Here is a 26,368-nt window from a genome sequence, read left to right on the forward strand (position 1 = left end):
CAATATGTCTCGTTACATTACGTGAGGCAGATATATTTCCCGCACCCTTTTCTCTATAGCCTTGCGTTATAAAAATTATATGGTTTCATTAATATTATTATTAATTGATAATCTGTATTTCAAATTAGTGGTGTTAAAATTCGAGAAGTTATCTGCATAGACGTTTACTGTCACTTGTGAGAAAAAGTGATTCAGTGTTTTTGAAGGGTCTGTAAAACATTAAGTGTTCCCACATATGCATCCACGGTGTAAAATGATATAATCTTTAAGGCAAGGATATAAAATATTTGGCAGGGGGAATAAAAGCAATGATGAAAATATTGTACACAGTCTGATGTGAGCTTAAAGAGAAAAATATATACAAGAGTTTACCTGAGAGCCCGCGGCTCACCGAACGTTGAATGGGGTGAAGAAGCACGCTTCTGAGGTTTGAGCTAAGTACAGCTATTGACATGGTACACACGTACCGTTTATTTTACATTTTATGCGAGTCTTTTTGCCCGTTTGGGCGTTCTGTATTAATGTTGGACCGTGCCTCTTTAGGCAGTTTGTAGTTTTAGTGTGTTCCGAAGAAGGCGTGGTTATCTGCGCCGAAACCTAGGTCAACATCCGATTTCTATTTGCAATCGACGCGGATTCTTTATAATCATTAAGTACGTAAAAAGCCATTTCCCGCATCTAGAACATTTTTGTGCTGTGGTACACAAGAAAATAAAAACGACATATACGAAGAAGGAGTATTCACCGTAAATATGATTTATAGACCGACCTAGTTCTCAGTCTGGAGAATAACCAAATTTGGAGCTACCAGCAGTTCCAGCTGCCACTTTATTACGCAACGCGATGGTCAATGGTTGTAAGGTTTTGGCCCATCAGTGTAAGGCTGTCTTCGCAGTACCTTTGCTTATATTTTATCGGTATCAATAATATTTTGAAACGGAATGTGACGGCAGTCCAGCTTACCTCAGTGATGGCGCCGCGTCTATGTGAAGAAACACTTACGTTATGGATGCGTCAGACAGGTAATAAATTTCATGTAGATTCTGTTGACATTTCTGTAGGTTGTAACGGTATTCAGAGGACGGCGTCTCTGCTGAGCATTTCCCCTCTCTGTCAGTTATTCGTGGAGCAAAATGTGTTTCGTAACTGCTGGAGCGGCTGACATGTATTTGACGTGCCGCGCGAGTTACGAGAACGGGAGCGATGCAGAAAGATCGCGTCCTCAGACAAACTGCGAAAGATCAAACAGCTGCCTGTTTGTATCGGAAACTTGTAGCTATCGGTGAGTTCCGTGTAAATATGCACGACGAAGTTGGCCGCGAGAATACATCCGAGTTACAGCACATCACTGGGCCCTGCTTGTTTTGAAAGTGCTGCAACCGTAGTTCCTGCTGTTCGTATTTTGAGTATTTCGGTACCGAAGCTGACCTCTTCGCGGGAAGCTGCATTCCTTGTTATTGCAACAGACTACGAAGGAGCCAGATTTTCCGTCCCTTGTATCTGTGACAAACGAATTCTCAACATTGTGAACATGCACAACAATTCATGTTTCCGGGGCATGGAAAATACAGATGCTCCAATAATTCCTGTTTAAGAACAGAAATTTGACGAAAATACCTCCCTAGGTATAGTTTTTATTCATTTTTTTACACTTCAAGTTCCGAAGGACTAAATTGATGAGAAAATCTCCAAGGTCATGGAACTTGTCATTACATGATATTACAACATAAAAGTAATAACAGATGAACATGAAATCTTAATGAACCCAAAAATGTCAAGTCATAAGTTTAAGGAATCGCAATCAACAATATAACATAAGATTTAGCTTAACTTATCTAGGAACTCCTCAACAGAATACGAGGAGTGACCGACCTATGAGCAAACTCTCCAGTTTTGATTTGAACGCGCGTGGATTACTACTGCTTAGATTTTTTTATTCTTGTGGTAGCTTATTGAAAATTGATGCAGCAGTATAGTGCACACCTTTCTACACAATAGTTAAGGAAGTCCGATCCAAATGCAGGTTTGATTTCTGCCGAGTATTAACTGCGTGAAAGCTGTTTATTCATGGGAATGAGTTGATATTGTTAACAAGAACGACAGTAAAGAATATTATTATTGGGAGTCCAATGTCAAAATACCCAGAGTAGTGAACAGGGGTCGACAAGAAGTTCCCGAACTTACAGCACTTATTGCCCGAACCGCCCATTTCTGAGCCAAAAATATCCTTATAGAATGGGCAGAGCTACCCCAAAACACAGGGTGTTCCATTGATCGTGACCGGGCCAAATACCTCACGAAATAAGCGTCAAATGAAAAAACTACAAAGAACGAGACTTTTCTAGCTTGAAGCGGGAAACCAGATGGCACTATGGTTGGCCCGCTCGATGGCGCTGCCATAGGTCAAATGGATATCAACTGCGTTTTTTAAAATATGAACCTCCATTTTTTATTATATCGCGTAGTACGTAAAGAAATATGAATGTTCTAGTTAGACTACTTTTTTCGCTTTGTGATAGATGGCGCTGTAATAGTCACAAACATATGGCTCACAATTTTAGACGAACAGTTAGTAACAGGTAGGATTTTTAAATTAAAATACAGAACGTAGGTACGTTTGAACATTTTATTTCGGTTGTTCGAATATGATACATGTACCTTTGTGAACTTATCATTTCTGAGAACGCATGCTGTTACAGCGTGATTACCTGTGAATACCACATTAATGCAATAAATGCTCAAAATGATGTCCGTCAACCTCAATGCATTTGGCAATACGTGTAACAACATTTCTCTCAACAGCGAGTAGTTCGCCTTCCGTAATGTTCGAACATGCATTGATAATGCGCTGACACATGTTGTCAGGCGTTGTCGGTGTATCACGCTCGCAAATATCCTTCAACTTTCCCCACAGAAAGAAATCCGGGGACGTCAGATCCGGTGAACGTGCGGGCCATGGTATGGTGCTTCGACGACCAATCCACCTGGCATGAAATATGCTATTCAATACCGCTTCAACCGCACGCGATCTATGTGCCGGACATCCATCATGTTGGAAGTACATCGCCATTCTGTCATGCAGTGAAACATCTTGTAGTAACATCGGTAGAACATTACGTAGGAAATCAGAATACATTGCACCGCTTAAATTGCCATCGATAAAATGGGGGTCAATTATCTTTCGTCCCATACGGGAGCAATCGATGTTGATGTAACATTCTCAACACCGACGTTTCTGAGATTCCCGATTCTCGCGCAATTTGTCTGCTACTGATGTGCGGATTAGCCGCGACAGCAGCTAAAACACCTACTTGGGCATCATCATTTGTTGCAGGTCGTGGTTGACCTTTCATATGTGGCTGAACACTTCCTGTTTCCTTAAATAACGTAACTATCCGGCCAACGGTCCGGACACTTGGATAATGTCGTTCAGGATACCGAGCTGTATACATAGCACACGCCCGTTGGGCATTTTGATAACAATAGCCATACATCAACACGATATCGACCTTTTCCGCAATTGGTAAACGGTCCTGTTTAACACTGGTAACGCATCACGAAGCAAATACCGTCCGCACTGGCGGAATGTTACGTGATACCACGTACTTATACGTTTGTGACTATTACAGCGCAATCTATCACAAAACGAGAAAATGGTCCAACTAAAACATTCATATTTCTTTACGTACTACACGAATATGTGGCTGGCCAACCATAGCGCCGTCTGGTTTCCCCCTTCAAGCTAGACGAGTTTCGTTCTTTGTAGTTTTTTCGTTTGATGCTTATGTTGTGAGATATTTGGCCGGTCACTATCAATGGACCACCCTGTATAATACCATACGACATAAGCGAATGAAAGTAAGCAATGTAGACTAATTTACTTCAGATACCGTTCGAATAGTAAAAATGGTTGCATGAAGTCTTTGAACAAGATCGTGAACATGGGGTCTCCATGACTGTTTACTATCTGTCTGAACATCTAGAAATTTGAACTGTTAAGTTTAACTAATCATATACCCATTCTGTGAAATTAAAACGTCGTGTTTTGTTGCACTGAATGTTAGAAACTGTAAAAACTGAGTTTACTGTGATTTAGCGTTAGTTTATTTTCTACAAACCATGAACTTATGTAATGAACTGCACTATTTGAGACCGAGCCAATGTTGTACACAGCATCCTTTACTACCAAGCTAGTGTCATCAACAAACAGAAATATTTTAGAATTAACAGTGATACAAGATGGCATATCATTTACATAAATAAGGAACAGGAGTGGCCCCAACACTGATCCCTGGGGCACCCTCCATTTGAGTGTACCCCACTCAAACCCCCACATGACAGCCATTCTCAACACTGTGAATAATGCCTTTTGCTGTGTGTTGTTAACGTGAGAGATGGACCAATTATGAGCTGCTGCACATATTCCGTAATGGTCTAACTTCTGGAGCAACATTTTGTGATCAGCACAATCACACGGCTTAGTTAAATAAAAAAAAAAAAAATGCCTAGCGTTCGAAACCTTTTGTTTAACGCATCTAGTACCTCTCAGAGAAAATAGAATATAGTGTCTTCAGTTTCGTCTACAATAAATTCACGCCCCCAGAATTTCCGCCTGGGAAATATACGGTGCCGGATGGAGGCATTAAATTTCAGGTATAGTGCCAGAGTATCGCTAATTTCTCCACCGAAACCTTGGCTGAAAAACCTTTAAGCTATGTTCAAAGAAAATCTGTGACTGTCTCCTGAGTGGAAATGCGGATTTATCTGTTCCTCGACACCGCCAACACACGTGGTGTACTGTGAAATTCATGGTACTTATTTCACAGACGACGTAGCTTGAACAGTAACATTACGGTCCCAAATTTGATCTGTAAATATGCGGCAAATATTAAACGCTGCATAAAATAACCACACAATCTTTCAGCAAAAGCTACAAAAAAGCCATGAGTCAAGTACACAAACAGTTCTTGTAACTGCGGATTGTATGCTAAAAAATAGAATAAAAAAGGAACATCAAGTGATAATGATGTTAGCCCCAGTTCTTAAGAAGGCTCTTAGTAGAATTAGAACACTTCAAAATTCTATGCAAGCACTATATTTTACAAGGACAAGTAATGTACACAGTACAACAACAGAACATTGGCCATCTTCTACAGCTGAATAAATCTTTCATGCCTGAGTTTTATATTTTCTCTGGAAATTCAATCCTTGTAAAGCCCTCTCTTTTTGAACCTCGTATTACAATCAACTGTTGTGAATATATCTTTCAGACAAGCTAATCAACCCGGATGAGGATACCTGTTTAGAAAATTCTTGCAGTCCGTTCTCACAATAAATTTCATCATCTCATTCTTGTTTGACTTTATTCTGACCAGGTTCCACGCAGAGAAAACAGCAAGAAAGTTAATAATGTTCCATGTAAAGAGAACACTTTTACATCTTGACAGGCGTATGGACGTTACAATTATTACACCTATAAATACTATTGGTGTCATGCTTACAACGTAGAGGTTATTTTCTTTAGTTTATCGAAAGGATGTACTCTCCTTGAAAACGATAAAGAAAACGGTTTAGAAAAATCTATTGACAATGTAAGTTAATAATAAGATACGAAAGTTGACCATATAATAGGTAACAAATCAACGAAAGCGTCCATATGCTGCTTCCGTTTATGAATTTGTCGGTGTATTGCTAAATATAAGTCGGAGAGACATCAAGTACCCTATCGGCTAAGAAATTCTATGCTATACTATTCGTGTTCTTCGATAGACAGCTACGTACCAGAACCATCTGCCTTCATATTTAAAAATTTGCAAGTTATTGAAGAAGCTTGTTGCTGAGCTTTGGAAATAGTTCTAAAGAAACTACGCTTCATAAAAGCACGCAATAAGAATATACAAACAATATGCACACATCGGAAAAAGAGAACGCTACCTACGATTAATAATTCTCTCTGATTCTCGCTTAGGCGTTAGACCTTTCTTTATCGCTCTGTGTCCACGCAGAGGCGCACTTGAAAGATATCGTAACTAATGCAACTTGGCTCTAAACAGAAACAAGTTTCTTGTTGATTGGTAATAAAATACAGTATGCGTAGAGGCGCTACCACTTAATTAGCACCGGAAAAACCAATTATGGTGTGAATTAAGAAATAGAGAATGTTTTGTCTCGAAGTTACTTGTATGCACCTGTTTGGTAATACTACAGGAAAAGTCGTTCCGATCATGTAAGTGTCGTACACGATGTCCGAAACTTAAGAGCTACATTTGCGCCCATGGGAGAGGGTTCTAAACATTTAGCTTCTTAGTGGCAAGGACGCAACTGCTGCTCCATCAGTACTCTGGACACCGTATTCTTCAAGACAACCATCTACACCATCTCCTCAGATTCTATCATGCGAACAGTTGTTTGTAATGAACATTGTCGAGTTATCAGTGGCTTCACAAACCCTGTATCTGGTGAGTTTCCATCCAGGGTGATAACTCTCTTCCTATTAGGACGATGCCTCTTGCGAACTATTCACTGTATATCCATGAGGCTTTCGTAACATGACACCCATCCTCACAGTAAATGAAATACGTGTATGCTAGTCCCCACAACGTCTCATGCTCCACCTCCGACTACCAGTCACTAATAGCCACTCGTAAACAAAATACAGACGATTGTGAATCGTTTTTCACGGTACATTTACCAACCTCAATGCGGCTGCGAGTTACTTGTTATGGATCGTGAGCAATTTGCAAATACCTACCCCCACCACTATTGCTAATGCTTTGAATATGCATTCCCTACTGTTAGTTCCTTATCGGAAAGTACTGATACATTTCCATCTTATTTTCTCTCGATATGATTTACGTGAACTGTTCTCCCATTCTCTTGTGATCGATACTAAATGCAAGTCACTGCAAGCGACTGAGAAGATCGGTAAGGCCAAACTTCACAAGACTCTTGCGCTTATAAGCTGAGGAGTCAAAAGTCGATGTCTGATCTCTTTCTGCACACCGTAGTCCAGCATGGACTCAAGAAGTCGGTGGAAGTCCCCTGCCGAAATATTAAGCCACGCTGTCTTAACCGTTCATAACTGCGAAAGTGTTGCCAGTGCAGGTATGTATGCACCAACTGACCTCTCGGTTATGTCCCATAAATGTTCGATGGGATTCACATCGGGCGATATGGGTGGCCAAATCATTGGCTCGAGCTGTCCAGACAGCCGCGAACGATTACGGCCCGGCGCTGTGGCCGAGCGGTTCTAGGCGCTTCAGTCCGGAACCACGCGACCGCTACGGTCGCAGGTTCGAGTCCTGCCTCGGGCATGGATGTATATGATGTCCTTAGGTTATTTAGGTTAAAGTAGCTTTAAGTTCTAGGCGACTGATGACCTCAGATGTTAAGTCCCATAGTGCTTCGAGCCATTTGAACCAATTGATTACGGCCCAGGGACATGTTTGGGAACATGAAGTTTATGAATGGCTGCAAATGGTCTCCAAGTAGCCAAACATCTTGGATATCCATGGCATCGTGGGGTCCGTGCCACACTTGAACCCTACCATGAATAGGGACTCATCTGAATTGGACACCGCTTCCCAGTCGTCAGGGTCCAACGGATAAAGTCACAAGCCAGGAGAGGCGCTGCAGGCGATGTCGAATTGCTAGCTATGACACCCGCGTCTGCCGTCTGCTGCCAAAGAACAATAACACCTTGCGCTGCACTGTCCAAATGGATACGTTCGTCATATGTCCCACATTGATTTCTACTGTTATTTCACACAGTATTACTTGTCTTTGCTGCTCTCGGTCGTTAAGTGAAGGTCGTCGGCCACGGCTTTGTCCGCGGTGAGAGGTTACGTCTGAAATTTTGTATTTTCGGCACACATTTGACACTGTGCATCGCGGAATACTGAATTCTCTAACGATTTCCAAAATGCAATGTCCCATTCGTGTAGATCCAACTACCATTCCGCGTTCAAATTCTATTTATTCCCGTCATGCGACAATAGTCGCAAACCTTTTGACGAGAATCGCATGAGTAGAAATGGCAGCTCCGCAATGCACTGCCTCTCACAACTTGTGTACGCTATACTTCCGCCGTCTATATACTGTGTGTGAATATCGCTATTCCATAGTCTTTGTCATCTCAGTGTAACTTAAAAAGTCTCAATTTTATGTGTATGAAGGCCAGTGTCGGAAACTAGTATAGGGATTTTGATGCGATTTTCGCTAATACAGAGGTTAATTCACGAAGAAGATTTGTGTATATACTACCACTACGCCAGACAGTCGTTCAGCAATAGATACTTAGTGCTACCCGTGGGAAGCCTGGGCACCTCGCTACTTTGTTATAAATGAAACCCTCTTTGCTATGTAAACACACGAACACATACATGCAGAACCTTCAGTACAATAAACAGTGTTCAGTGTTATCTATTGCAGTAAGATATCGTATCGGAGCATTTCTTTCTTTTTATTGCATATTGGCGCAGTTAGATGAAAATTAGCCTCGATGGCCTCAAGACTGATTTTCAATCAACCTGTGATGATACGTTTTAGTTCAGTCTCAGTATTCAAGTGGCCAATAATTCACAAGAACGGTGTTTGCTTGCAGTCGTCGATAGTTCAGGTCTGTTGGAAAGGGCTGCATAAAAATGTTTACGTCATTAAGTTCGTTACCTCCCATCAAGACATGTACCAGAAAAATGTTACTTTAATCATATGAGAAAGATTTCTGTTTCGTTTTGTGCACATGGCGAACACGTACCTCGTCAATGGACGAGGTACGTATTTAAAAATTTGTAAGTTATTGAAGAAGCTTGTTGCTGAGCTTTGGAAATAGTTCTAAAGAAACTACGCTTCATAAAATCACGGAATAAGAATAAGTCATGTAAGTTAATAATAAGATACGAAACTGACCATATAATAGGTAACAAATCAACGAAAGCGTCCATATGCTGCTTCCGTTTATGAATTTGTCGGTGTATTGCTAAATATAAGTCGGAGAGACATCAAGTACCTTATCGGCTAAGAAATTCTATGCTATACTATTCGTGTTCTTCGATAGAGAGCTACGTACCAGAACCATCTGCCTTCTTATTTAAAAATTTGCAAGTTATTGAAGAAGCTTGTTGCTGAGCTTTGGAAATAGTTCTAAAGAAACTACGCTTCATAAAATCACGCAATAAGAATATACAAACAGTATGCACACATCGGAAAAAGAGAACGCTACCTACGATTAATAATTCTCTCTGATTCTCGCTTAGGCGTTAGACCTTTCTTTATCGCTCTGTGTCCACGCAGAGGCGCACTTGAAAGATATCGTAACTAATGCAACTTGGCTCTAAACAGAAACAAGTTTCTTGTTGATTGGTAATAAAATACAGTATGCGTAGAGGCGCTACCACTTAATTAGCACCGGAAAAACCAATTATGGTGTGAATTAAGAAATAGAGAATGTTTTGTCTCGAAGTTACTTGTATGCACCTGTTTGGTAATACTACAGGAAAAGTCGTTCCAATCATGTAAGTGTCGTACACGATGTCCGAAACTTAAGAGCTACATTTGCGCGCCTGGTAGAGGGTTCTAAACTTTTAGCTTCTTAGTGGCAAGGACGCAACTGTTGCTCCATCAGTACTCTGGACACCGCATTCTTCAAGACAACCATATACACCATCTCCTCAGATTCTATCATGCGAACAGTTGTTTGTAACGAACATTGTCGAGTTATCAGTGGCTTCAGAAACCCTGTACCGTCAATGGACGGTAATGATTTTCGTTCACGACAGGATACCTTCTCTTCGTGACTACCAGGACGTTAAAAATGGAGAGGTGCCATTTTATGTGACGTAATTATGTGCAGTCATGTGATTTATGAAGTTTTCCTGGCCTGACTGATAAAGACATTTGTGGTAGGTAGGCGGAGAAATGTCTGCACTCTTCAGTGTAATATTTCAATTACTGACCCAGGAAGTTCGCCTAGTGTTGTAACTGCAGAGTGTTAATTTTCCTGCAGTCTAGGTTCCAATTTACTGTACACCGTGAAACTAAATCTTTAATAATTTTTTATTATTAAACACTAACCTACAGAATTCTCCCTGACAAGGATAACTTAAACTTAACCTATTCATTTATTACCCACAATATACAAGTCGTAACTGCCGTCTGCTTCACGTCTTCTGTGCAGCGAGTTACCTTAATTTAAGTATTAACTGTAGTTTTCTTACTTGTCACTTCTTCTTCCGTGTGTTTTTGCTTTTAGGAAGCTTTAATTGTCGCGTGCTAGTAATAGTGTTCCATAGATTTCGTGTTTGTTTTGAATACAGTCAGAGAGAGTCCCTTTAGTCAACCATGGTGCCAGTAGTGCTAGTGTTTGTTTTCAATACAGTCCAGAGACAGGTAGTGCTATTTTCATGGTTTTCTACAAGAAGTGACTAGCAACCAAAGTTTAGTCAACAATCAGCCGCCTTTAGTGAATTAGCAGTCTAGTTAAAAGTTGATTAACTCTCTACAGTAAATTGATTTCTTAGGATGGATAGTATGTGTGACTGCTGTGTACGGACGCAGGAGGAGCTGGCCACTGTTCGCGAACAGCTGAACGTGTTGATGGCCGCGGTCAGCCGTCTTCAGGCTGCTGCCTCGGAGTGTAGCGGCAGTGGGGAGTCTGGTGCGTCGCATGGTACACGCCAGGTGTTACATGCTTCACTCACTGTCCCTGCTGTCGAGACATCTTCGTGGGAACCGGGCGCGGTTGGGCCACCCTCTCCCCAAGGGGAGTGGCGGGTTCAGCGGCGTTCGCGGCGCACGAGGCGGAGGGTAAATGTGGAGGCTGGCCGTGTGGGATCGCCCGCTCTGCCTTTGAGTGGACATGTGGCCGCTCTTTCAGCAAGGTCCGAGCAGGCACACTGGGGGAGGGGTTTATTAGTGATTGGGAGCTCCAACGTTAGGCGGGATCGGGGAAGAAGGCCAGTGTTCACTCTGTCTGCTTGCCGGGGGGTCTCATCCGAGATGTGGAGGAGGCCCTGCCGGCGGCGATAGAGAGCACTGGGTGCACTCGACTGCAAATTGTTGCTCATGTCGGCACCAATGATTCCTGCCGTCTGCGTTCAGAGGTCATCCTCAGTTCGTACACGCGGTTGGCTGAATTGGTGAAGGCGGAAAGCCTCGCTCGCGGGGTGGAATCAGAGCTAACTATTTGTAGTATCGTTTCCAGAACCGATCGCGGTCCTCTGGTTTGGAGCCGAGTGGAAGGCTTAAACCAGAGGCTCAGACGATTCTGCGGAGATCTGGGGTGCAAATTTCTCGACCTCCGCTATCGGGTGGAGAAATGTAGGGTCCCCCTGAATAGGTCAGGCGTGCACCACACGCCGGAAGCGGCTACAAGGGTAGCGGAGTACGTGTGGAGTGCACATGGGGGTTTTTTAGGTTAGAGAATTCCCTCCCTAGGCCCGACAAGACGCCTCCTGAGACGTGGCAAGGTAGGAGTAGGCAAAATGCAACAGGGAATAACAATATTAATGTGCTAATAGTAAACTGCAGGAGCGTCTATAGAAAGGTCCCAGAACTGCTCTCATTAATAAACGGTCACAACGCCCATGTAGTACTAGGGACAGAAAGTTGGCTGAAACCAGATGTAAACAGTAATGAAATCCTAAACTCAGATTGTCATCTATATCGAAGAGATAGACTGGACAGTGAAGGGGGAGGCGTGTTTATAGCGATAAGAAGTGCAGTAGTATCGAAGGAAATTGACGGAGATCCGAAATGTGAAATAATTTGGGTGAAGGTCACTGTTAAAGCAGGCTCAGACATGGTAACTGGGTGTCACTAAAGGCCCCATGGCTCAGCAGCTGTTGTGGCTGAACACCTGAAGGATAATTTGGAAAATATTTCGAGTAGATTTCTCCACCATGTTATAGTTCTGGGTGGAGATTTTAATTTGCCGGATATAGACTGGGAGACTCAAACGTTCATAACGGGTGGCAGGGACAAAGAATCCAGTGAAATTTTTTAAAGTGCTTTATCTGAAAACAACCTTGAGCAGTTAAAACAGAGATCCGACTCGTGGCGATAACATACATAATGAATTCGAAAGTAAAGTTCTATGTACTGACTTGGCAGAAAATCCTAAGAAATTTTGGTCTTATGTCAAAGCGGTAGGTGGATCAAAACAAAATGTCCAGACACTCTGTGACCAAAATGGTACTGAAACAGAGGATGACAGATTAAAGGCCGAAATACTAAATGTCTTTTTCCAAAGCTGTTTCACAGAGGAAGGCTGCACTGTAGTTCCTTCTCTAGACTGTCGCACAGATGACAAAATGGTAGATATCGAAATAGACGACAGAGGGATAGAGAAACAATGAAAATCGATCAAAAGAGGAAAGGCCGCTGGACCTGATGGGATACCAGTTCGATTTTACACAGAGTACGCGAAGGAAATTGCCCCTCTTCTTGCAGCGGTGTACCGTAGGTCTCTAGAAGAGCGTAGCGTTCCAAAGGATTGGATAAGGGCACGGGTCATCCCCGTTCTCAAGAAGGGAAGTCGAACAGATGTGCAGAACTATAGACATAACGTTAATCAGTTGTAGAATTTTGGAACACGTATTATGTTCGAGTATAATGGCTTTTCTGGACACTAGAAATCTACTCTGTAGGAATCAGCATGGGTTTCGAAAAAGACGGTCATGTGAAACCCAGCTCGCGCTATTCGTCCACGAGACTCAGACGGCCGTACACACGGGTTCACAGGTAGATGCCGTGTTTCTTGACTTCCGCAAGGCGTTCGATACAGTTCCCCACAGTCGTTTAATGAACAAAGTAAGAGCATATGGACTGTCAGACCAATTGTGTGATTGGATTAAAGAGTTCCTAGATAACAGAACGCAGCATGTCATTCTCAATGGAGATAAGTCTTCCGAAGTAAGAGTGATTTCAGGTGTGCCGCAGGGGAGTGTCATAGGTCCGTTACTATTCACAATATACATAAATGACCTTGTGGATGACATCGGAAGTTTACTGAGGCTTTTTGCAGATGATGCTGTGGTGTATCGAGAGGTTGTAACAATGGAAAATTGTCCTGAAATGCAGGAGGATCTGCAGCGAATTGACGCATGGTGCAGGGAATGGCAATTCAATCTCAATGTAGGCATGTGTAATGTGCTGCGAATACATAGAAAGATAGATCCCTTATCATTTAACTACAAAATAGCAGGTCAGAAACTGGAAGTAGTTAGTTCCATAAATTATGTGGGAGTACGCATTAGGAGTGATTTAAAATTGAATGATCATATAAAGTTGATCGTCGGTAAAGCAGATGCCAGACTAAGATTCATTGGAAGAATCCTAAGGAAATGCAACCCGAAAATAAAGGAAGTGGGTTACAGTACGCTTGTTCGCCCACTGCTTGAATACTGCTCAGCAGTGTGGGATCCGTACCAGATAGGGTTGATATAAGAGATATAGAAGACCCAACGGAGAGCAGCGCGCTTCGTTACAGGATCATTTAGTAATCGCGAAAGCGTTACGGAGATGATAGATAAACTCCAGTGGAAGACTCTGCAGGAGAGACGCTCAGTAGCTCGGTACGGGCTTTTGTTAAAGTTTCGAGAACATACCTTCACCGAAGAGTCAAGCAATATATTGCTCCCTCCTACGTATATCTCGCGAAGAGACCATGAGGATAAAATCAGAGAGATTAGAGCCCGCACAGAAGCATACCGACAATCCTTTTCCACGAACAATACGAGACTGGAATAGAAGGGAGAACCGATAGAGGTACTCAGGGTACCCTCCGCCACACACCGTCAGGTGGCTTGCGGAGTATGGATGTAGATGTAGATGTAGATGTAGCCAATGCAGTCTGACTGCTGTATATTGACGACATGACTTCCAATAATTAACACAAAAGAATGGCCCTGAATTGCAAGAAATTCTGGCAATAATACATATCCAAAAAATATGAAATTAAAGAAATATGAAACTACTTCCAACTCTGTTAGTTGCCTGAAGTAATTTCAATCACGAATCCCGATAGTGGAAACCCCATTCTTTTTCGTAAGTCACTTACCGCACAGAAAATCTTCGTAACACGAACTACAGCAATTACAGCAAGCATCAACAACAGACAGCTAAATAAAAAGATTCTAACTGATATAAGCTCTAACTACAAAGAGGCATATGGTTAGCAAAAGAAAGATTTTGTTGAAGAGCAAACAATATACTTACAAGTGAACCTCCCCATCGCACCCCCGTCAGATTTAGTTACAAGTTGGCACAGTGGATAGGCCTTGAAAAACTGAACACAGATCAATCGAGAAAACAAGAAGAAGTTGTGTGGAACTATGAAAAAATAAGCAAAATATACAAAGTGAGTAGGCCATGTGCGACATAGGCAACATCAAGGACAGCGGGTGCTCAGGATCTCCGTGATGCCTGCACGGTAGCTCAGCGTGTTCGGTCAGAGGGCTGCGTGCTCTCTGTAATAAAAAAACTGAGTCAAAGAATCAACCATCCACTTGGACGGATGTCTTGTGACGTCCGCACAGACCAAACGCAACGAACTACATCGAAAAAAAAATAAAAGAAAAGTGGTCACGTGGTCAGCGTGAGCAGCTACGAAACGAGAGGTCCTTGGTTCAAATCTTCCCTTGCGTGAAAAATTTATTTTCTTTATTTTCGCAAAGTTATGATCTGTCCATTCCTTCATTGACGTCTCTGTTCATTGTAATACGTTTAGTGTCTGTGTTTTGCTACCGCACCGCAAAACGGTGCGATTAGTAGACGAAAGGACGTGCCTCTCCAATGGGAACAGAAAACATTTAATCGCAAGGTCATAGGTCAACCGATTCCTCCACAGCAAAACACGTCTGATATATTCTATACGACACTGCTGACAGATAATAATTGTCTGAAAATAAAAAATTTAACTCTTCACTCAAGGGAAGACTTGAACCCAGGACCTCTCGTTCCACAGCTACTCACGCTAACTACGGGACCACGGCGTTCCTGAGCTCGCAATTTCCTTGATGTAGCCTATCTTGCACATAGACTACTCAGTTTGTATATTTTGCTTATTTTTTTCATAGTTCCACACAACTTCTTCCTGTTTTCTCGATAGATCTGTGTTCAATTTTACAAGGCCTATCCACTGTGCCAACTTATAACTAAATCTGAGGGGGGTGCGATGGGGAGATTCCCTTGTTAGAACATTTTATCATATTCATGTGACATCCAGTTCCAAAAATTATGTAGTTATTAATAATTCCACTGCCCTAACATTACCAATCAAACAGATGTCATCGTATATTTCCTTGCGTCTTTTCTTATAAACACATCATTTCGTCTCAATTTACAGTGCCGAGTGCAACTTAAACTAACTTTCGCTACGGACAACACACACACCCATGCTAGAGGGAGGACTCGAACCTTCGACGGGGGAAGGCGCACGGATCGTTACAAGACGCCTCAGGCGCTGTCTGTGATATTAACACAGTCTATAGCGCACCCAACATACAATGAGATTAATTACATGTAGCTTACTTACACGAAAGCTATTGCTCTCCATATTTTCTACGGGCTAGGAAGTTACTCCATTTATGTTCTGGTCTTTAATTAGCACAACAAATACTGTTCGCAACTTTTCGCAGTTTTTTTCTTTCTTCTAATGTTTCCACAATCTCCAGCGAATAGTCTACATCATTCGCATGAATGTTCATGAAATTAACGACCAGTAATAAGTAACATGTAGTTGGTATTCAGGAGAAGTAAGTAATTTCGATTTGATACCATGTCCTTCATAGTTTATCTTAGTAAAACAGACAAACATTGGATACCACATTGCTATGAAAGTCCGGAACCGGCACCAAGACAGATGCTGTTAGCAAGCTTGTTCTCTCTCTTTGTTTTGGATGGGGGGGGGGGGGGGGGAGGCGTGGGGATAATCAGTCTTCTGACTGGTTTGTTGCGGCCAACCACGAATTCCTCTCCCGTGCCAACCTCTTCATACCAGAGTAGCACTTGCAACCTACATCCGCAATTATTTGGAGGATGTATTCCAATCTCTGCCTTCCTCTACAGTTTTCGCTCTCTACGGCTCCATCTAGTACCATGGAAGTCATTCTCTGATGTCTTAACAGATGTATTATCGTCGTATCCTTTCTCCTTGTCTCTCCTGGTCAGCGCGATGGAACGTCATACTTAACGGTTCGGGTTCGAGTCCCGGCTGGGTCGGAGGTTTTCTTCGTTCAGGGACTGGGTGCTGTGTTGTCCTTATCATCGTCATTTCATCCTCGTCGACAAACAAGTCGCCAAAGTGGCGTCAACTCTAAAGACTTGCACCAGGCAAACGGTCTCCGCAACATGAGACCCTAGCCACACGGCATTTCCATTTCCTTGTCACAGTTTTCCACATATTTCTTTCCTATCCGAGTCTATGCAGAATCACGCCATTTCTCATCTTGTCAGTCTACCTAATTTTCAACATTCATCTGCAGCACTCATCTCAAATGCTTCGATTTTCTTCTGTTCCGGTTTCACTACAATACAGCGGTGTGGTCCAAACATTCATTCTCAGAAATTTCTTCCTCCAAGTAAGGCCTTTGTTTGATACCAGTAGACTTCTCTTGCCCAGGAATGCCCTTTTTGGCAGTGCTACTCTGCGTTTGATGTCATCCTTGCTCTGTCTGTCATTCGTTGTTTTGCTGCCTAGGTAGTGGAATTCCATAACTTCATCTACTTCGTGACCATCAATCCTGATGTTAAGTTTCTTGCTGTTCTCGTTTCTGTTACTTCTCCTTACTTTCATCTTTCTTCTGTTTACTCTCACTCCATTTACTGTACTCATTAGACTGTTCATTCTGTTCAGCAGATCATGTTATTCTTCACTTTCACCCAGGAAAGCAATGTCATCATCGACTCGTATCATTGATTTGTTTCACCTTGAATTTTAATCCCAGTCCTGAACCTTTGTTTGTTTGTTTTTTTTTTTTTTTTTTTTTTTTTTTTTTTTACATAATTGCTTCTTCGATGTACAGATTAAACAGTAGGGACGAAAGACTTCATCTCCGTCTTACACCCTTTTTAATCCAACCACTTCATTCTTGGTCGTCCACTCTTATTATTCCGTCTTCCCTCTTTTGTACATACTGTATATTACCCGTCTCTCTGTACAGTTCATCCCTAATTTCGAACATCTTGCAGCATTTTACATTTTCAAACGCTTTTTCCAGGTCGACAAATTCTACGAACTTTTCTTTAGTCTTGCCTCCATTATCATCTGCGACATCAGAATTACCTCTCTGGTGCCTTTACCTTTCCTAAAGCCAAAATCATCGTCATCTAACACATCCTCAATTTTCTTTTCCATTCTTCTGTATATTATTCTTGTCAGCAGCTTAGACGTATGAGCTGTTAAGCTGATTGTGCGACAATTTTCGCAGTCTTCGGAATTATGTGGATGAAAGTCAGGTGGTATGTTGCCAGACTCATACATTCTACACACCAACATGAACAGTCGTTTTGGTGCCACTTCTCAAACGATTTTAGAATTTCTGATGGTATAGTAGAACTACTGATGGCCTTGGGAGAGCCAGTCATGACAAAACTCTACCATCTGGTGAGCAAGATGTATGAGACAGGCGAAATACCCACAGACTTCAAGAAGAATATAATAATTCCAATCCCAAAGAAAGCAGGTGTTGACAGATGTGAAAATTACCGAACTATCAGTTTAATAAGTCACAGCTGCAAAATACTAACGCGATTTTTTATAGACGAATGGAAAAACTGGTAGAAGCGGACCTCGGGGAAGATCAGTTTTGATTCCGTAGAAATGTTGGAACACGTGAGGCAATACTAACCTTACGACTTATCTTAGAATAAAGAGTAAGAAAAGGCAAACCTACGTTTCTAGCATTTGTAGACTTAGAGAAAGCTTTTGACAACGTTAACTGGAATACTCTCTTTCAAATTCTGAAGGTGGCACGGGTAAAATACAGGGAGCGAAAGGCTATTTACAATTTGTACAGAAACCAGATGGCAGTTATAAGAGTCGAGGGGCATGAAAGGGAAGCAGTGGTTGGGAAAGGAGTGAGACAGGGTTGTAGCCTCTCCCCGATGTTATTCAATCTGTATATTGAGCAAGCAGTAAAGAAAACAAAAGAAAAATTCGGAGTAGGTATTAAAACTCATGGAGAAGAAGTAAAAACTTTGAGGTTCGCCGATGACATTGTAATTCTGTCAGAGACAGCAAAGGACTTGGAAGAGCAGTTGAACGGGATGGACAGTGTCTTGAAAGGAGGATATAAGATGAACATCAACAAAAGTAAAACGAGTATAATGGAATGTAGTCAAATTAAATCGGGTGATGCTGAGGGGATTAGATTAGGAAATGAGACACTTAAAGTAGCAAAGGAGCTTTGCTATTTAGGGAGTAAAATAACTGATGATGGTTGAAGTAGAGAGGATATAAAATGTAGACTGGCAAAGGCAAGGAAATCGTTTCTGAAGAAGAGAAATTTGTTAACATCGAGTATAGATTTAAGTGTCAGGAAGTCGTTTCTGAAAGTATTTGTATGGAGTATAGCCATGTATGGAAGTGAAACATGGACGATAACCAGTTTGGACAAGAAGAGAATAGAAGCTTTCGAAATGTGGTGCTACAGAAGAATGCTGAAGATAAGGTGGGTAGATCACGTAACTAATGAGGAGGTATTGAATAGGATTGGGGGGAAGAGAAGTTTGTGGCACAACTTGACTAGAAAAAGGGATCGGTTGGTAGGACATGTTTTGAGGCATCAAGGGATCACAAATTTAGCATTGGAGGGCAGCGTGGAGGGTAAAAATCGTAGAGGGAGACCAAGAGATCAATACACTAAGCAGATTCAGAAGGATGTAGGTTGCAGTAGGTACTGGGAGATGAAGAAGCTTGCACAGGATAGAGTAGCATGGAGAGCTGCATCAAACCAGTCTCAGGACTGAAGACCACAACAACAACAGTATCTATCCCTTCTGCCTTATTTGATCTTAAGTCCTCCGAAGCTCTCTTAAATTCCGATTCTAATACTGAATCCCCTATGTCCTCTGTATGGACTCCTGTTTCTCCTATCACATCAAACAAATCTTCCCCGTGATAGAGGGCTTCAATGTACTCTTTCCACCTATCCGCTTTCTATTCTGCATTTAACACTGGAATTCCCGTTGAACCCTTGCAAGGGAAGCGTAATTCGAAAAAATACATTATGTGTGCGGAAGCCGGTAGTCGTAGCAATGTTTGGGAGAGATTTTCATCAGTAACTGATGAGGATGGGTATTATGTGGGTTACGCGTACTGCGGCAGAAGCTTTGCTCTCCTAAATTATAGATACACTACAGCGACTCTAAAAACACAATGTCCGCAGAACAGAACAAATTTGAAGTCTTGAAGCATTACCGGCTTCAGCAAAAGGCTCTGTAGCTAAAAAGTGTGTGGAAAAATGTGCTAGGGACCTTAGTTCATTTCCATTTATATCTGGTGGGGGATTCCCTGTTTATGCCAGGAGCCTATTAGTGTCAGTTCCGAATTTGGATACGTGGATGTCTCTAACATTCTGCTCATCCTGCGACGGTGGCACGAAAAACTGAACGACAGGCCAATGAAATACGGGCGAGTATGATAAAAGTACCAAGCATTGCCCAGGCCATAACTGTGAACGAATGTACATGTACAGCGGATTTGCCGACCGATCCAAATCTGAAATGGTGTTACCTACCAGTTACTGTGCACGCTTTGTTGATCAAGTTTGGACACTCAAAAACATGGCACTGGAAACAACTCAGTTTTCTGAAAAGAAGACAATCTGGGGAAACGTTAATTAATTTAGGAGTAAATCCGCAGCACCTTAATAAGATTTCTCTTGTCAACGACGGAGTCGCTAATACATGCAAAGCACTGGAATCCTTCCCGAATTATGCATGAATTGCCCACATTACAGTCCTAAAACACCTTCTCGATTACTGTTGTTTGAGTAATGAGGTAGCAGTGATTTGTTTCAAGATTTATACTGGCAATGACACTGTCCTTTTCACGAAGAAAACAAGTGACTTTAATTTTTTCAAATAAAATTTAAGCAAGAAAGGGAGACTAGTAGAACAGCCTATCTAGAATGTTGCAATCTGTAGTTAGTCAGTACGAAAAAGTCATGGAGGTACTTGCGGAGAAGGGCGTCACTGAAAAACTTAATGGTTACAACAACGAAACAGCAATAGAACTCCTGACATTCTCGGAGCCATTCAAAGATGCAACAGAAGTGCCCGAAAACGATAGATATCCCACAGTTCCGTTTGTTTTGTTATGACTTCAAAACTGAAAAGTCATTGCAGCGCAGGGCTCACCGATAGACAGGTCTACATCTATATGGTTACTCTGCAATTCACACTTAAGTGCCTGGCAGAGGGTTCATCGAACCATTTTCATTCTACTTCTCTACCATTCCACTCTCGAGTAGCGCATGGGAAAAAGGAACACCTAAATCTTTCCGTTTGAGCTCTGATTTCTCTTATTTTATTATAATCAATTCTCCCTATTTAGATGGGTGTAAAAAAAATATTTTCGCATTCGGAAGATAAAGTTGGAGATTGAAATCTCGTAAATAGATCTCGCCGCAAAGTAAACCGCCTTTGTTTCAGTGACTGCCACCCCAACCCGCGTATCATGTCAGTGACACTCTCACCCCTATTGCGCCATAACACGAAACGAACTGCCCTTCTTTGCACTTTTTAGATGTCCTCCGTCAATCCTACCTAGTAAGGATCCCACGCCGCGCAGCAGTATTCCAGCAGAGGACGGACAATTGTAACGCAGGCTGTCTCTTTACTGGGTTTGTCGCATCTTCTAAGTGTTCTGCCAACAAAGCGCAGTCTTTCTTTCGCCTTCCCCACAATATTATCTATGTAGTCTCTTCAATTTAAGTTGCTGGTAATTGTAATTCTTAGGTATTTAGTCGAATTGACAGCTCTTAGATTTGTGCGATTTATCGTGTACCCAAGATTTATCGAATTTCTTTTAGTACCCATGTGGATGACATCTCACTTTTCTTCGTTTAGTGCCAATTGCCACTTTGCGCAGCACATACAAATTCTCTCTAGATCATTTTGTTATTGGAGTTGATCGCCTGATGATTTTACTAGACGGTAAATTACAGCATCATCTGCAAAAAATCTAAGGGGGCTGCTCAGATTATCTCCTAGGTCATTTATGTAAATCAGGAACAGCAGAAAGCCCATGACACTATCTTGGCACGTTTTCTTAAATTACGGTAAATCTACTTTTCTTCTTTAATGCGAGCCACGTGCCCAGAAAATCATAACTGTAGTTGGTTTCAAAACACCAGTTTCAGATTCACTGCCATTTGGCAGCACAGAACAAATGTCGCATTATTTTATGTTAACTGTAGGTACTATGTGCGATGAAAGAGCGTTGTCTCCGTTTCTTGGAGGATAAAGTAGAAAGACGCACGTTGCACAGAACAGCAACATTTCTTTGACCACCCTTCCGAATAGAGAAAATGATCGTTGCTGCCAGAGACGAGACGTTAACTGCTGTGCGTCAAATTTGTGACGAAATATCTGTTCCAGGTAAGCAAGAATAAATTTACAATGTGACGGTAATATACTGTTCTGTTTTCGTCTTCTTCATCTCCCTCGAGCACTAAGCAAATTGGTCCGTTGTGGCTTTTTGACCATTCTATCTTCTTTTGGGTTCATGAAAGTTCCTTCTTCCTTTAGGTATGTACTGTAGCACTTGTTTTGGAATACATTCATCTACCATTCCTTCTATATGGTCTTTTCTGTGTTCCTTAACCTTTCCATTTATGTTATAAGTTTCTACATTATTCTGCATGGTTTAATTTTTTAATTTGTTTTCCCTGTATTATTGTTAAAAATCTCATATCAGCAACTTTGAGTCTACTCTGCGTATTGGAGTTCATAGTCCAGTTTTCACTTCCAAATAGGCCATAGGAAACTGCCACAATTTTAGAAGATTTTGGTGTTGTTCCTTTCATACTGTTAGCCTGAGAGTTCTTTTGAGTGCCACACATAACATTGAATCTCTCAATCTTTTATTATCCATGTCACTGAGGTATATGTCACAATCCATGAATTTGAAAGTATTAAGATGTCCAATAGTTTTGTTTTCCAATATGAACATGCATCTGAAAGGTAATGAGCATTTTATGCTATGGACTTGGCTTCATTTGTCGGTATGCTTAAACTATGTTCTTCTGCTATTGTATATAGTACATACGAGGGTTGATCGCGAAGTAAGGTTCTCTTCGTTTTTAGAAATAGACAATATCGTTTATACTCATAGAAATTTCCCTCGTTGGAAAGAAGAAACTGAGCTTTATTTTTCTATATAATCGCCAACTTTTTCTATGTATTTTGTAAACGGTGCTCCTTTTTGTGTATCCTCATGTCATAGAACTCCTCCGTCAAGCCTCTGAGAAGGCGTTTCACCTCTTCTTTGACTTCGTCACATTGGAACCGTTGGCCACCCAAGTGTTCCTTTAACTTGGGGAACTAGTGAATCAGTAGGCGCAAGGTCCTGACTGTAAGGTGGGAGAGGCGTGCCAATCCAACCAAAGTTTGTCAAAAGTTCCTGGGTTTGGCGGGAGACGTGAGGTAGGGCGTTATCGTGACGCAGCTTTACCCCTTCTGTCAGTCGCACTCTCTGGCTGTCTTGGATAGCTCGCCTGAAATTTCGTAGTGTTTCACAATAAGTGAGTCGACTGTTGTCTCAGGTTCGATGAGTTGGATTGCCAGTATCCCCTTGCGATCCCGAAACACAGTGGCCATGACTTTGCCAGCAGGAGTTTGTCTGAACTTCTTTGTAACTGGTGACCCTGAGTGACGCCATTGTCTGGATGTTTCGTCCGTTTCGGGAATGGAATGAAACACCCGCATTTTGTCTCCCATATCGATGGAGTCCAGCAATCCTTACTTATATTCTTGATACTTTTAAAGAAACTGGCGAACACAGTGAAGGCATTTCTCCTTGTGTTTGGCTGTCAGTGTACGGAGTACCCATCGAGAGTAACACTTTGTTACACCAGTTTTTTCATAAAAGCTCTTTCAACTGTACCGCCGTAAGAACTCCAAGGAATCCGAGCAACAAGTTCGCTGTGATCCTCCTGTTCTGAAGCACTTCGCGTGGGACCATCTCGATAACTGCCTCTGAAACTGAAGGTCTTCCACTCTGTTCTTCGTCGTGGACCTCCTTCCGGCACTAAACTCCCTGCACCATTTTCGGAAGTGTTGAACGGACATACACTTGTTGCCATACGCTTGAGTCAACTCACAATGGAGTCCCTTTCGATGTAAAAACCAAATTACGGAACGAATATCGTACTTGACGGGATCAACAATGGGCACCCCCGCCGCGGAAGGCTGCTGAGCCAATACTGAGCGGCGCAGCGAAGAGCGGCCGGTCGGAATCGAGAGTGGGGGAAGAGACTCGCACAGCGGTGTTGACAGATTGCGCGCGGCACCTTCCTGTGCGGCTGAAGCTCTTTGCGAACCTTACTTCTGGATCAATCCTCATAATAACGTTCACTGTAAGTTACTTTCGCGCCAATTATGATCTGGTGTCAGCAAACAAAGTTTTCATAAAATATCTTTTCTTTTTAAATATACTTTGTAAGTATTATTAAAATCTGTTTATTGGTTAACAAAACGATCCACTGACTACCAATCCATTCTGTGAAAACCACAAGTCAACAGGAATTTTCATTGTCGCAGGGTTTGCGGTGCAAGTTTTAGGGGATTCACTTCGGATAAAGTCGATCAGATGTGGTACTATACCTCTTTCTCCATAACATTCATAGTTTTGATCTCTGCACATTACAGAAAGCTTTCCTGTAATCAGTAAAGACTAAACAGGTTAATATATCGTATTCTATTCTTTTCCTAATATTTGCTTTAATGAGAAAATCAGAGCAGAACCTTTCGTTCCACAGAGCAGCTTGTTCTTAGAGTAATATTCTGTCGACTGTATTTCTCATTCTCTTTACTGATTTTGTCATTTGTATGGTGTTTGCCACATTTAAGAGACTTAAATCTCTAAGTTCGACAGACTGTTATTGATCCTCTTTTGAAAATGGGCATTCCTATTGCTTTTCACAGTCTATTCGAAATTTTATTTGCTTCCAGCGTTGATTTACAAAATCTAAAACCCTATACTTAGCTTCTTCTGATAGATATTTAAAATTCTATATTTAGATTGAACGTTCCAGGAGCTCTTCGCATTTTACAGCTCTGTAAGGTCTCCTGAAGTTCCTTAAATATGTTTTCTATTTCCCAAACACTTCAGTTGATTTCTCCTACGTCCTCGTTCTCCACTTCTTCCGACAACTGATTTTTGCAGAACAGTTTTTCATTTGGTGTTAAATTATGTATTATTGATCTACAACCGCAACCAGGTAACTTTGTAAATGTCTCTATGTTCGAGAATGTTGTTTTATATTCTCAATGAATTTCAATTCACAAAGTCTCGTAACACGTATCCATTCTGGTTAACTGCTCATTCTCCATTTACTCCGATTAGGTCGTTACTGCGCTGTTTCCCTATTCTAGCATTCATATCTCCTCCTCTGACAATGAAGTCTTCCTTATTTACGGAATGAAGGACGGTTCCCAACCTGTAGCAAAATTTATCACATACATTGGTTCTCCCTGCTCCTGGGGCATGTAATGATATGGTGCTTATATATACTCTAGCTATTATAAATTCGTGCGTTACAATTCTTTCTTTAACGCAACTGTAAGATGTTATCACGCTCCTTCTGTTTTTGTGATATTTGCGATATGTTTATTTAGGGCCGTCTAGACAATGTCAGCAACGCTCACAAGCCATAAAATCATGTCTCCTGAGTGGTTGGACTACGGGCAAGCCGATTCTGGTGAGGTTAGTCTGTATTTAACGCGAATAGATGGTAGTGACGACGAGGATCTTCTTGAGTGGTGGAAACGCAAGCTAGCTGTTTTAGCGAAAAGAGTGTTTTGTGAACCAGCCGGAAATGCAAATAGTGAAATTTCACCGCTGCAGGGAATTTTACTTTGATGACATTCTAACACTTCGCTGCAATTACAGTGCTAACAAAGAATCAAAGAATAGCTGGAAGAGTTTTTTTTTAGATTTCTGATTTTAGGTAATGAAATACACGTATGTAAATTTAAACCAATTAAGCGGATGATGTTATACAGGGTGTTACAAAAAGGTACGGCCAAACTTTCAGGAAACATTCCTCATGCACAAAGAAAGAAAATATATTATGTGGACATGTGTCCGAAAACGCTTACTTTCCCCAGCGTGACTTCAAAAACTTTGTTACAGGAAATGTTCAAAATGTCCTCCGTTAGCGACGATACATGCATCCACCCTCCGTCGCATGGAATCCCAGATGCGCTGATGCAGCCTTGGAGAATGGCGTATTGTATCACAGCCGTCCACAATACGAGCACGAAGAGTCTCTACATTTGGTACTGGGGTTGCATAGACAAGAGCTTTCAAATGCCCCCATAAATGGAAGTCAAGAGGGTTGAGGTCAGGAGAGCGTGGAGGCCATGGAATTGGTCCGCCTCTACCAATCCATCGGTCACCGAATCTGTTGTTGAGAAGCGTACGAACACTTCGACTTAAATGTGCAGGAGCTCCATCGTGCATTAACCACATGTTGTGTCATACCTGTAAAGGCACATGTTCTAGCAGCACAGGTAGAGTATCCCGTATGAAATCATGATAACGTGCTCCATTGAGCGTAGGTGGAAGAACATGGGGCCCAATCAAGACATCACCAACAATGTCTGCCCAAACGTTCACAGAAAATCTGTGTTGATGACGTGATTGCAAAATTGCGTGCGGCTTCTCGTCAGCCCACACATGTTGATTGTGAAAATTTACAATTTTATCACGTTGGAATGAAGCCTCATCCGTAAAGAGAAGATTTGCGCTGAAATGAGGATTGACACATTGTTGGATGAACCAGTCGCAGAAGTGTACCCGTGGAGGCCAATCAGCTGCTGATAGTGCCTGCACACGCTGTACATGGTACGGAAACAACTGGTTCTCCCGTAGCACTCTCCATACAGTGACGTGGTCAACTTTACCTTGTACAGCAGCAACTTCTCTGACGCTGACATTAGGGTTATCGTCAACTGCACGAAGAATCGCCTCGTCCATTGCAGGTGTCCTCGTCGTTATAGGTCTTCCCCAGTCGCGAGTCATAGGCTGGAATGTTCCGTGCTCCCTAAGACGCCGATCAATTGCTTCGAACGTCTTCCTGTCGGGACACCTTCGTTCTGGAAATCTGTCTCGATACAAACGTACCGCGCCACGGCTATTGCC

The sequence above is a fragment of the Schistocerca piceifrons genome, chromosome 4, assembly GCF_021461385.2.
Source record: "Schistocerca piceifrons isolate TAMUIC-IGC-003096 chromosome 4, iqSchPice1.1, whole genome shotgun sequence".
NCBI lineage: Eukaryota > Metazoa > Arthropoda > Insecta > Orthoptera > Acrididae > Schistocerca > Schistocerca piceifrons.